The sequence below is a fragment of the Bombus fervidus genome, chromosome 2 (assembly GCF_041682495.2).
Source record: "Bombus fervidus isolate BK054 chromosome 2, iyBomFerv1, whole genome shotgun sequence".
Classification (NCBI taxonomy): Eukaryota; Metazoa; Arthropoda; class Insecta; order Hymenoptera; family Apidae; genus Bombus; species Bombus fervidus.
The window spans coordinates 13,021,437-13,034,999 of NC_091518.1; the positions used below are offsets into that span (position 1 = coordinate 13,021,437).

Consider the following 13,563-nt stretch of genomic DNA (forward strand, 5'->3'; position numbering starts at 1 on the left):
GAAGATATATTTTGCAGACATCGTAAAAGTATTGTAATTAGTCACGAATTAGTTTGAGAAACGACAATTCTAAAATGAACAATTCATCGTACAATGGATTATATGGATATAATGTGTCTCGTTATTAGAACGCGATTGTTCGTCGCGTAGATCGATCCACCTTTTGTCTCCACGGAACGAAAATCCCAAAAGGGAAACGTAGGCTATCGGAGGAGGTGCATCGATAAGCTACAGGGCGCTTGATAAAAGTGTACGCTTGCAGCGAAACGAAATTACGAGGACAGAATGGTGGCGGGAGGAGTAGGAAAACTTGCCGCGACGCTATTATCCGCGTTACAAAGTTAAACCGCAGCCGCCGTCTGTTACAAAGATTCGAAACGTCGATGCTCCCCGGCGAAAGAGAGTCGCCCTCTTTCAACGTCTCCCCTTTCCGCGTTCCTTCTGGCGCCGCGGCGTGCTCGTAACCTGAACAACGCCAAGAAAAATTTCACCGCTAAATAACGTAATTCCTTCCAACCCAGAAACCGGAATCCGGGATTCCAGTTTCGTTTCAGATTGGTAGCGATAGTTTCTAGCCGACATCTTTATCCATTTAACCGTGATTCGATTCTTAGATCACTACTTAGATTAGTCCATCGAATACAAAGAATTCTCGGTCTTTAACGTGACGTCTAATATTCAAAAAATCGTAATATCGAAATCATCTGAACTCTGACTTTTACGTTTATTTCTAATGTTTACCGGTTTTAATCCTTTGCACTCGAGAGACGACAATTCTTGTTTATGCTAGATTTCGACATCTCCGATTGATGAGAGTGCAATATTGGTTCGTAAATTGGTTCCTTAACTCTTTGTGTTCTTTGTTAGGAAGTGTAAAGTGTTAGACTTTAAAATGCAGATAAAATATTTAATCCAATATCCCTCCGAAACTATGGTCCTGACAACGTCTCCAATGTTAGTTCGGATTCGACGATCATGGCAAAAGTATTATAGTTTAGAAACCCTAAAAAAATGGTTTTCGGAAGTGAAATTAGCTGAAATGAAGATGAACTTGATTTTGAACTGCTGGAAAATGAGATTATATTCAAGAATGCATCCTGGTGAATGCTTTATGAATTATCATTAAAAAATTATTATTATCAAAAGATGAATTATCAAAAAAATACAAAAATTAATATTGCAAAATCATAACATCAAAGATGTAAAGAATATAATGTTTTTGTAAGTTAATTTGTATATAAAATCATTTTACGCTAGCTGCAAGACACGCATCACGTATACGCTAAATCATTCGGAGTAGCTGCTACGCCCGACCGAAAAAATCCTCGAGCGCAAAGGGTTAATTAAAATTATCCAATGTCGATGTTCGTCACTTGGCTCCTTAATTTCTTCTTAATGTCGACTGCTACGCAAAATCACCGAACGTGCACGTTTCGCTCCGCGAATATCTTTAAATCTGAGGAATTGTGATCGTTATTCAACCATTCGTTTAATAACGTTTCCTTTAATACCGAATGAACATAAGTATTACGAGGGCATTAATTTTTCCTAGCTCGTTGACAAAGTGGGGCTAGAAGAAAGTGGAAGCCGAAGGTAGAAAGGAAGAACGAAGCTTGACTGTTTTAAATCACTTCAAAGGCACTTCTCCATTCCGGAGAAGGAATCAGTCAGCTAAGGATCTCTTTCAGTTCTTCGTATTATCCTGGCTCTGCTGTCGAGCTTCGAGGAACCAATAACGTCGTCCAAGGAATGGTTACGGAATGCAAATACCGAATCCAGTTCGTCGATGGGAATGCCAGCCAGTTCCTGGAACCAAGTATCGATGAAAATCGCGGATTCCGAAACGATGGATTAATCCGATGTAGATCGATGCCCATTGGTGTCAAATTCTACTCGAAGCAGGCTAGAATACTAGAAACCTTCCAATTATAACGCTAATTAATTATTACTCGATCCAGTTTAACATCCGGTCTAATTATTATATCTATCGTTGGGAAGAGAAAGCGATAAGAAATATTCGTCGGAATATGCAGCGTCGAAGAAAGTATATAATTGAAATTTTAATGACAAAGGAAATCGAGTGCCTACGAGGATACAAGAGGATTACATAAAATGTGTTGCAGTTTCATTTTTCACGTCCCTTAATTCCTATGCATGGCTGTTCCAAAGTGTGCCCTTTATCATGCCAAAGGCGTTTTATGAAATTCCAAATAGGCAATCGGTGCCATTGATGCATTACCAAGCGACCATTTTGCAATTTTCCTCGTCATAAATTTAAAAAGATCGTCTCCGGTAAAGATAAACGAGCTCCTCCGTTCTATCTATCTTACGCGTCGACCACGTCTGTGAATAGTTCCTACCAAGGCTTGGCAATCCTCGGGAAACAGCAACCGATTAATACTATTTGCGCTATAATTATTAATGTTTCTTCCAACGAACACCCACGAACTCACGTATCGTGTATATTTCTTACGGCGGCGAACACGAGTTAACGAGACTGTGCCGTTTGCCCGTGCTTGGTCTCTCTCTAGCACCATTCCTCGGATATGTAATTGAAAGTCGAGCTGGAAGAGACCGTGCACGAATCCAATTCGAACAATTTAAGTCGCGACAGATAAAAAATCGCGAGAGTCTCTGCCGTATCTTGCACGCTAGAGTGATAAATTCACGGCAAGGTACTAGGTAAATATTGCCGCGAGCACATTAGCCGGAAGTTGGCCAGTTTAAATCCTAGAGAAGGACTTTAAGAAGCGAGAGGGATTTACTGTAGCAGGGGGAAAAGAAGGAAGAAAAAGTACATGGGACGAAGGCGGATTGGGCTGGGCGGAAGGTGGAGCAGGGACACGATTTTTCGACCAGATGCCACATCGTGTGTCTTCTCGTGGTAAACGCGACGATTTACAACGTTCCCAAAGCCGAATGCACCATGTGACCGAATAAACAGTACTGTCGACCAGATGCTTGGGAAATTTTTCTTTGGTCAACCTTTCCTTTCCGCGTGGTTTCCGGTGCCTTTCGATTACCGTGCTTTCTACGAACGACTCGTTCAATTCGATTTTCCATTCTCCCATTGGAATTTCAGGTTTTTCGTGATAGGATACGCTGCTTTTTATACGATTCCATAATAGCTTGATCGATATCTTTTTTACCTGAGTTCGATGTTTTCGATATTGGAAGGTAGCTTTATGGTACCTTTACGTCATACGGAGATCGCAGGAAAACAGGAGATTTTCTGATATTAACGTTACTTTACGATTGAAAAATAGTACTCCGATACAACGTACTCGGATAATACAAAGAATATTGACTCGACATTATAAAGTCAAAGTGGATTAAGTTGACCGATGAACCATCGCTTCGATGAATCACCGCTATCGCAGAATGACCGTTCCAAATCCCTTCATTATTAGTCATTCGTCTTTGTCGAATAAAAGTAAGGACGCGAATATGTAAGAACAAACCGTTCGGAATATAACACAAGAGAATAACGGCGAATAAAGATAAAAGTATTGAAAGAATAACAAATAATTGCTCGATCGATGCCGCTTCGGTTGCTCTATAGCTATCGAGCGGCCATTCAGAAGGTCGATGCCACAAGACTTACGGTCATTGTCGTTAACGATAGTTAACTCTTTGCGATCCTGTACTTGCATATTGTATTTCCCTTGCGCGTTATTACATAATACAGTAAAAATCGTATTAGGCTGTTTCACTTGTCTTTTCACGGTGGGAACGACGGTAATCTTCGTGGAGGAAAAATTGCAGGACACCAGCCAGAGGAGACGAACGACCTGACGTTCGTTTATTCGTAAAAAGAAATCCAACACTTTAGCTTTAATATTACTCGCGTTTTATGGTAATTATGTACTTTCCTCAGCGTCCATTACGTTTCACGTCGGACATTTGTTGCTAGATGTACGGGGATCGTGCGCATTCCGGGTCCAGGCTATAACGCTGTTTATGCTACTTTTTCTGGCTCGTTTTTAATTATAAAAGTTTCCCTTTAGCGACCCTTTTCGCGCTACCCAGAACACCGATCCAGTGCAACTTTTAAAATGCACTCACCGATACGCGACCGCCTCGTTTCTCCCTCCAGAAAATAACCTCGCAATTTTTTCCTAACGTTCCTTACAACGAATGTACGAATATTCTTCCACTGTTTCCCTCGTAAAAGATGTAGGAAACGAATTACGTTCGATGCACTCCGCTGGCAACTGTAAGCAAGCGTATAAATACGTTTTCCAGTTACTGTGCTGTTGTATTTCATCGTTTTGTCTCTGTATCGTTATACTGCTACCGAGGAATTCGTTTATAGCGGATTTCAGATCAGAGGTAAGATACGACTCATTCCGATAATTGTTTTAGAAGCCAACAAACTTCCAATTGTAAACCCATAGAGACATCTACGGATGGACAATCGTAGACGTCGAACCATCGAATCGGTCGCTTCTCATTGGAACTTCCAAAACGATTAACCGAATCGACCGAAATAAACTTAACTCTGATGCTGTCTCGCTTTCGCGAAACAATCACTACCTTGCTCTGACAACGCAGATTCTCGGTACATTTGAAAATGCCGCTTGAATCGGCTGGACGCGCTTCCCATCTCGATTAATCGCTTGCATATTCATTCGAACGATCTTCTAACCAGATAGAGGAAGAGGCGCGTTAATAAACGGCGTCGTTCAATCTCAAGTTACTCGAATAATTAGCGTAACGTGTCGAAGGCGGCGGACAACTGCCGTATCCGAGGGATAATTTATTTGTGCTCTCTTTCTGGCTGGGTAATTTTTCTTTTCATCAAGCCACGCAGAAGATAAAAAGAACGAGAGAGACGAAGATGCTATACCCGAGGCGCTTCTGCATAGTTTGCTTTGCAATTCTACTGTTAAAAAGTCCCTGCCCTGAGCCTGCTTCTCTTCTCGCTTCCTCTCGTCTCGATCTCGCAATACTCTAGGTAACTTCGTGCAACGAGGCCCGAAGCGTTTGCATGGAAAATTCAACCTCTGAAAAGGAACGTCGACGTCGTCGTCGTCGTCTTCGTTGCCACGGAGAACTATATTTCGCGATGTTAATTCAAAGATAATTTGCGACGGAAACCGGCTGAAAGTTGCTCCTTCCGGACCGTTCTTTATATCTAAATGATTATAACAGCGCTTTCAGCTACCCGGTGCCGCTTTTCACGTTTCTTCGAGCTTACAGGTTGACTTTACACGACTCGCGTTTTGTTATCAACGTTACGAATGAAATGGGAAAATCGCCAAGAATAAAGTTCAGTTTGAATCGCTTGGACTGCTTGATTAAAATTTTATCGTGATACCACTCTGCGCGCCGACCTGAATCTTTTTAACTCGAAAATGTATCGATCGATAAACGTTAGCGAATCGACAAGTTATTGAAAAAGTCGCGTATTATAAACTTTTATCGCACGGACGATTATACGCTTCTTTGCAGCGTACAATGGCACTTTAATGAATCGAGCCTGATAATTGGACGAGCGCGATTCGAAATTAAATTCGTTCGGCGAGAAATTTCGCGAAAGAATCCAAGAGGATATAGGAGCAGCTACATAAAGCAGGTTTTTTTGTCATTGCCCTGTTCGTATATTTTCCTTCCCGTGAGCAGCCTAGAAAGAAGTTTCTTTTGTCGCAGTACGCCGAGTTTCGCCCTCGGCGTTTTTCCTCCGTGCTGGATTAGCAGCACTAGAAACTCTTTATTCCTCCGGGATTAGTCGTTATCCAGTTCTAAATTCGAAAACGTTTACGTAATTTCGTCCGGCTTCGGTTATTGCCTCGTAGTTGTCCGATAAGCCGAAGAGAAAGCTTCGAAAGAAGTTATCTGGTGAGCTGTTTCCCGACTAGTCCCCGCTTCCAGTTCACTGTACGAAAGTGATTTTTGGAGTTTGTACAGACCATTTCCGTTCGATATTGCCTAATTTTCTTTTAAATTCGATATACGTATTTATCATATCATTTATCGAATCATTTTACCATATTATATCGTTTTATATCAGAAGATTATATCACATTACATAGAACATCTTTTTCCATACCAATATTTCCTCGTTTCTTTTCCTTTTTAATTTTCATCGTACACCAACATGAACGCAACGATTATTAATATCAAATAACGTAGTAATTATAAAGAAATCACAAGTATCTATGTAGTCAACTTCGAGTACTCCAAAAATAGTGATGCACCCTCGGAGCCCACCCATGTCTAACTTGGAGCAGCTATAGGACCAACCATACGATAAATTCGTGTCCAGAATTTTTTCGAGTCAATACAGGTTGTTGGAAGCATAACAAGCCCAAACGACTCATCGATAACTGAGAATTTTATCAGTATATCAAACATCCGATATACATGGAAGCGCGATTATTTTCCCAATGCAACCTTAGAGCCTAACTTTTTCTCTTTTGCTTTTCCATTCGTTGAAACACCTTCCAGTAGAATAAGCACGTGCGTAACACGTCTCGTCCAGAACAGAGCGAATTCTCCCGTACGGATAAGGGTTTCAGATTCCCCGGCACGTTTTCAAGGGTGAAGAAACAGGCCGACAAGCGAATAACGGGCTCCAGGAAGACTTCCACTCGGTCAGAACCTAGTGCCGATACCTTTTGTCGGGAAACGTCGGCTTTTTCTGCATTCCGTCGAGGCCTGAATAGGTCGGCCTCTCACCTTGCATACCGATCGTTTGTTTAAGCCCGAAGATGCGCTATACACATCGGCCACCGGCACCCGCCAGCTTCACGTATATGTATATAGCGATGCATCACTGCATTCCAATGAGCCACTCGGCCGTATTGCCGATTCAATAACGCTTCCGTTCGATTCAGCCGCGAAACACGCGTGCTCTGAGAGAACGTGGTCGCGTGTCACGCGAAAATCTCCTCGTCTCTGGAGAGCCTGCTCCTCGTGGAGAGGCTCGCACACTGCGACAAGCCTTTCACGGGCATCATGAATCACCGGGAATTTCAGTATGAAGCGTTTCTGCTTTCTTTTCTATACGAATGAGTTCCTGTGGATGGTTCCTTTCGTGGATCGTTGATAGATGTCAATGGGATGTTTGAGATTCCGAATCGTAACGAGAGGTAGTGCATTGTATGTTAATAAATATGATTGACGTGTCCGATCGTATCCGGTGGTCTACGATAGGTAGCTACCGGAAGCATTTTCATTAAGAAGGCAGAGATACAAAGATACGAGGGTAAGAAGGCGAATTATCGATGAAACGAACAGCAAGCGTCGACGACTCGACTCGATCATAATTTTATTTTAGTTTATTACTATACCATTGTATCGATAGGAAGCAGCCTGTTCAACGCAATCATTAGCTTTTGCACGCGACTTCGTTCGCGTGGACTACTAACGTATGGAAGAATTTTCAAGCGAATTCATTTTTATGAATGATATATCGACGTATTTTTTATACTAACAATTGGGTTATTCCCTGTAGTAAAAAATATTAAATTACACGACGTGAAAATAATCATCGTTGCTTGACTTTTAGGAAACGTGGGAGCGCACACTACTCAGATGACAGGCTATTTCTCAGCTTCCACGAAACGGATCGAGATGAAACACACCCCGTTATCTTTCATGGTCACTAGGCTATACGACAGAGAAAATCTCATCAAAATCCGTTCAGTCGTTTCTACGTGATACGAGTACAAACGGACAGAGGAAAGTTCTAAAAATTAGCTTTTCTCGATTCCATAGCTTATGGGCCATTCCTGGTTCATTGATTTATTTCTTTTTATTTGACGTACGGACACAACCCTTCTACTGTTTTATTATATGTATAGATTACTCCTTCTTAGGAGTCTACGAAGACGACGAATCAAATGCCGATACGTTACAACGATAGCCATCTATGTGATACAAATTATACATGTAGATGGAACATAATAATTCATAGCTCGTTTATCGACTACGAATTGAGCGCGTTATGATGACTTCGCGCGTGATTTGAGTTCATTAGAAGTGAAGCGTGTACTAAGGGTAGTCGTAACTATTGATTGGCCCAATTATTTCCACCGAGTTAGAAATCTGGTGCGACGACATTTAAACGCTGCGACTATGTTTTCTTACTTTGTTCCTTAGTCCCCATTTTCTCATTCTACAACTGATTATCGATTATTTCGATTATTAAGCGAAGAGTAGACATCGTACATCAATATATCCTGAAATTAATGTCGCAAGAATTACAATCCATGGAGCCTATTCAACGAAGATTGGATTTAATACGATACGCAGAATACAAGTACCTATTCATAAACTAACCCGCATATTCATATTTAACATCGTGTTAACAAGTGCTTATTAAAGCGTAAGGGATGGATTACCGCATAGTATTATAACATTAACTATGAAAATCTAAAGCATTACTCACATTTAGTTGGGTACATGAAATAAAATCGTTAAACGATCAAAACGATTGGTCATCGGATGTGTTTAACAGTACCTCAATTATTTTAATTTCAAATAAAATAGACGAGATGACTGGATCATTTTATCATCCTGATGGCCTCCATGATTTTAAACACAACTCTCAGAAAAACTGCATTAAGGAATAACATAGCGTTAACGTTTAATACCCTTGTGACTAAGAAGAAGGAAGAGAATTCCAAGGATTCGATCAATATTCTTTTTGTAACTATTTCTTCTACTTACATTCTATAATTTTCCCAATGAAGAAATTCAAGTACTTATAACATCGTGATAAACTGTTTCTTGATCCTTAATAGGTTAAGACGCGTACTCAACAGCGAACCAGTTCGTGAACAGTTCACGAACAATACTGGCAAGATGCTCGCAAACATTTTGTGTCCATACTATGTCATCCCATGTTTCATGAATATATGTGTTTGTAGATAATACGCAAACAAATGACAAACAGACGACAAACTATTCGCGAGTACTAGTGAGGATACATCTTTACGAGATAACCTAACATTGCATTCGTTACTCGACAGGTTGATTATCTTTGCTCGTGATTCAACGAGGAGGTTATCACTAACACAAACGAACCTCTGTTTCCGGGTAACTGTTTTTATCACTGTACACGATAGCCGAGAGTTAGTTTTCGGTCGAAAATATAAATTTTCCGCGAAGCACGGTAAGTTTGAATGAACCGCATACCTCGAGACTAACCTTTCCATGCACGCCGCTTAACGAAATAATACTGTCGTGTTCTAGTTTCACTGAAATTGACACCACTTTCAGTTGGTTTGTTATTGATTCGGAACATCTCGATAGAGAACTCATACCTCGAACAAAAGCGAACCAGAGTTTTGCTGTATAGCAACGTTACGTGAAACGCAAATTCTCTGTTGACACACAGGCGTTCTGTTGGTTTTAAATCATTGAAAAAAATAAAAACTAGCAAGAAACAACGAGTCCGAAGTGCCAGCATGTTACTAATGTAGTGTACACAGTTTGCACACCTGTTTTGATTTTTTCTGCTGTTTACTAACCTATCTTGCCGAGTATATACATACAAGGAAAAATTTTCGCGTGAAGCCGTGACTATCGAAGTATACGTACGAGGTATAAGTATAACACATTTCGTGTTTCGTTCTTTGTTTCGATGTATCGGCTGCTTTGAACGACTTTCAGTCGTTTTAACTCTTATTACAAATCGATTAATCGTGATTCCACGATTCATCACGTTCGTGCCGTAAGAAGCATTAAGGTTAGTAACGTCGTGCGATCTGGGTTGCCCTAGCAACGAAAAAAACGCGCGAATAACACCTGCACTTGCTGTACAGTTCTCGCGATTCGAATACGCCTCGTGTCGTTTTTATTGCTTATGAAACTCCTCGATAATCTTTACGAAGCTTCCTACCACTACCATTATCAAGTGAAATATAAAGCTTGCATTAAAAAAATCGAAATAAAGAGAAAAGCAAGCCTTTATCAATATACGTTTGTATTTTACAAAAAAGGTATTGTATCACAAAACCACCATTGCAAATCCATCAAATTTCTGTGGAAGATCGCGAATTGAATATTATTATTCTGATATCTTTTTGGTACTATTAGCAGATGCTTTGAAACAAAGAGAAGTGCACGACCAGAGTTCCTGTAGGATCACCTTATATATACATATAGGTTATACATTAACACGCATGAACATAGTAAAGTCATAGATGAAGGTGAGTCATAGTCAAAGGATGCTTCACAGATGGTTCATGCAACAGATAAGGCTCGTTAAAGACAACTACTGGAGCAATTTAAATAATAATCGTAGATGGCATGAATAGTCAAAGATATTTTCTGCTAGTAAAAATAGTTACTGGGAAATCGTTAGACAAAAGGTTAACGTTCGAACTTGAATAATTAATTGTAATTAAGTATGTGCATAGCAGTCCGAAACGTACAAGATAAAAATAAGAACTACACACGGAGGAATTTTTATGAAACATTGATGTATCTATGCAGGTTGGTCGCTAGTAAATACGATTGATTGTTGAGTCGATAAATAGGTTAGAATATCAACAATTTTTTATTACGTAAAAAGTCACTGGCTCAGCGAATCCTATCCTAATCTGAGACGATCGCGCACACTGCGGTTCTTCGGTTCCCACAATCTGTCCAGCGTATTATGATTATCCTGTTGTCGGTCATCGTACAGACTTTCAGGAGAACACACGAAAAAATGTCGGATTCGATGCGAGACGAGCGGCAGCTATGTGTACTTTTAACTCCTTGTTCACCTTTGACTTGCTCTTATGAGGAAAAAGAGAATATTCTTGTTAAAAATTCAACTGGAAATATTGGAAATACAGTAGCGTGCAGGTTATATAGCGCGGTGAAAGAAGAATTTGCTTCGTGTTATTGCGCGTTGTCACGCTACGTTTAATATTATTTTTCTATTGAGGTTAAGAGGTGTATCATGAGTGGAATTGTTTTTATGCGAACTGACTGACAGTCGAAATAAACCTATGCTTGTCGTTCAATCTAAATAGACTTTTGCCGGTTAAAGTGGATCGTGGATATTTTGTACGGCAAATCTAACATGTAATTTATATTTCAAAGTAACGAATTCAAAGTAAAATGTTATTTTTCGTTAACTCTTCCAAAGTGACAATGAACTTAGTTTAAATCGTGTCCACGAAAGAACAGTCGTAGTATGTGTATAATAGTTATAAGTATATTAATAGATTTTTCGTAACTTTTATAAAGGGACCTCTACATCAATTATTTTCTTTCACAACGTTGCAACTAATATAAGGATCACTAAGATTCCAGAAATATCTAATAATCTTGAAGTTTATAAACTCAGGGAAGAGATTAAAATGAAAATGCTTCTTGTTCGGATGCTTCGACCATAATCCATCATAAGCATGACTCGATATTATAAGACAAGGATAATTTTACTTTAACGAGATTATTCTTCCGTCTTTTAAGCCAAGCGATAGTGGTTAAGGTAACCGGTAACATTTTCTATGTAATGTATTCATAGAAAGAAAAGCGCAGAACAAATCTCATTATTGTAATTCGCAATGCGTGAAATGCCAAACATCGAATCTTCCCTTTGAATATATTTGTAGCACTTACTTGTCATTTTCATGCGTTTCTTTTCAGGATCGGTTGCCGGCGCGATAGCCTTGAGTGAGGGTGCGTTTCACGAGGTGCCCGCATAGTACGGCGCGTATACTTCTCGATTTCTTTGAATTTTGTCTCGTAGCTAGACCAAAAGTCCACCCTCGTTGTTAGGGAACATGCACGTAAAGAGGAGACACGTAATACAACGAAACGACGACGCCGCGAGAGACAAGCGTGGAAAGAGGCTGCTATACACACCCGCATGCGATCCCGTACAAACCGTAACCTTACACGAACGTCGCGCCAAGTGTGTACTGTGTATCGATCCCGAGAGTACACACGAAGACAGCTCTGAGCGCCACCACGTTCTCTCTCTGTCTCTCGTAGGAGAGGCGCTGTCTCTTGTTGTTGCTTTCGTTAGAACGCCGACGGTTACTTAGACCCGGTACGTATTTCAAGCATGAGCTTGGAAAGAAATTATTGAAACTCGATCGCACACCACACCAATCTCTTCGTTTCCATGCAACATCGGCTAACAATGAGAACAAGGACATGGTTAAAGGCTTTTCTCGCGACTTATTCGCCGGCTCCGTATACCGGTTATGATCGTCGAATAAATCCAAAGGATACGTATCGTTGTTATGTATTTAGGTAGTTATTAAGTGAAAAAGTTCTCTTACCTTAATTTTCAGTGAATGATCTGAACACTGACACACAACGATACAACACACACTCCACACCCGACGAAGGTTCGAGCTCGACTGAAAGTCTTCGCGGAGTGGGTTGGCGGGTGGCGCCACGGCCAATCCCAACGTACTAACACGCAATTCCATCTTCCTCGTAAGACGTATGTACAGTTCGCTCCGACGAATTGTTCCGCTCGAGGTAAATATCGGAGAGAAAACACTCCTCCTGTTCTGCACACCCTTCGATTAAACGCTCGATGACATTGTTTGCTGTCTCTAACCCTATCCAAGATCCCAATTGTGCCCTGACGTGTTGAATAAGAGAAGCTTCGCGATATTCTCGTAAATTGAAACGATCTATTCGAGCAGACCGTGCAATATAGGAGCCACTTGACTCTCTTTGCTCTACTATGCAAGGAATATGTATGAATTTCGATGTATTATGAACAGCGATACGTTTCATAGCTTATGCTTATGGATTTCTCGTATCTCTTCGCGTATACAATAAACGTGCAGAGTGTGCTGCATTATACATGCTGTGATTTAAATATTCCTAAGCGCCTGATATCGGTATGAATCGAGTTGAGAATCGAGATATTGAAGATATAGATTATATTATCGATTATTACACGATAAATCCTGATATCACTTTTAATCTTTTCTTTCCAATATTAAAAATTTCTGTATTATCTAATTTAACCTCAACATTGATCGAATCAAATGATTGTTTTGAAAAAGGTTAGATTCAGATAATGTAGTAATAATGTAACAACGTAAATGACTGTAATTTGATGAAATATCACAATTGTGGTTAGCTATTAGAGCTACTAATAATCAATACATCATATGAAAAGATGGAATACAATGCGAAAACCTGTATTTCTTTCTTATGATCTTATAAGTTTTTTTCGTCATATAATTAAAGATAAGTTGCCATTATATTAAATTATCAGCTGTCAACAATGATCACCTACCAACAATTCATGAATGAAAATGTTAAAATTCCTTAAGAAATAAAATTGCATTTAATAAAAACGGATATTTACTTTAAACTTGATAATATTAAATAACATAAATAAAAGATAAAAAATTTTAACAAAAATACAGAAACTTCCTTCACGGATAGAACGAAAGTGAGAAACGCAACCTTTGTTCAACACTTACATTTGCGTCAACTGTTTAGTGGCAATCAGATGGCACGAAATTACAAAATTCCGATACAGAAGGATGTATTTTCCCAATACTTAATTCCTTTCATAGTATATATATATATATATATATATATATCTTTCCGTTTAATATTAACAGCATATTTATTATTAAA

The 13,563-nt window shown here is 39.7% G+C and overlaps 1 protein-coding gene and 1 long non-coding RNA gene across 8 annotated transcripts in view; one reads left to right on the plus strand and one right to left on the minus strand.

Moving 5' to 3' along the window:
- The window catches only part of Tty (tweety), a 40,052-nt gene extending 27,170 nt beyond the window's left edge, over window positions 1-12,882 (minus strand). For 2 of the 7 annotated variants that reach the window (XM_072021699.1, XM_072021700.1), the window contains exon 1: window positions 12,234-12,881. The gene's annotated coding sequence lies outside the window, so the exon portion shown is untranslated. Of the gene's footprint in view, window positions 1-9,156; window positions 9,258-11,565; window positions 12,116-12,233 lie in introns of those variants that run through there. The other 5 variants (XM_072021704.1, XM_072021703.1, XM_072021706.1 and 2 more) reach the window with 4 other exon arrangements.
- On the plus strand, window positions 9,338-12,771 carry LOC139997791 (uncharacterized). Its single transcript, XR_011803115.1, has 2 exons — window positions 9,338-9,950; window positions 10,048-12,771. It is a non-coding gene; the product is annotated as an uncharacterized lncRNA (long non-coding RNA).
- Window positions 12,883-13,563: the final 681 nt, after the last annotated feature.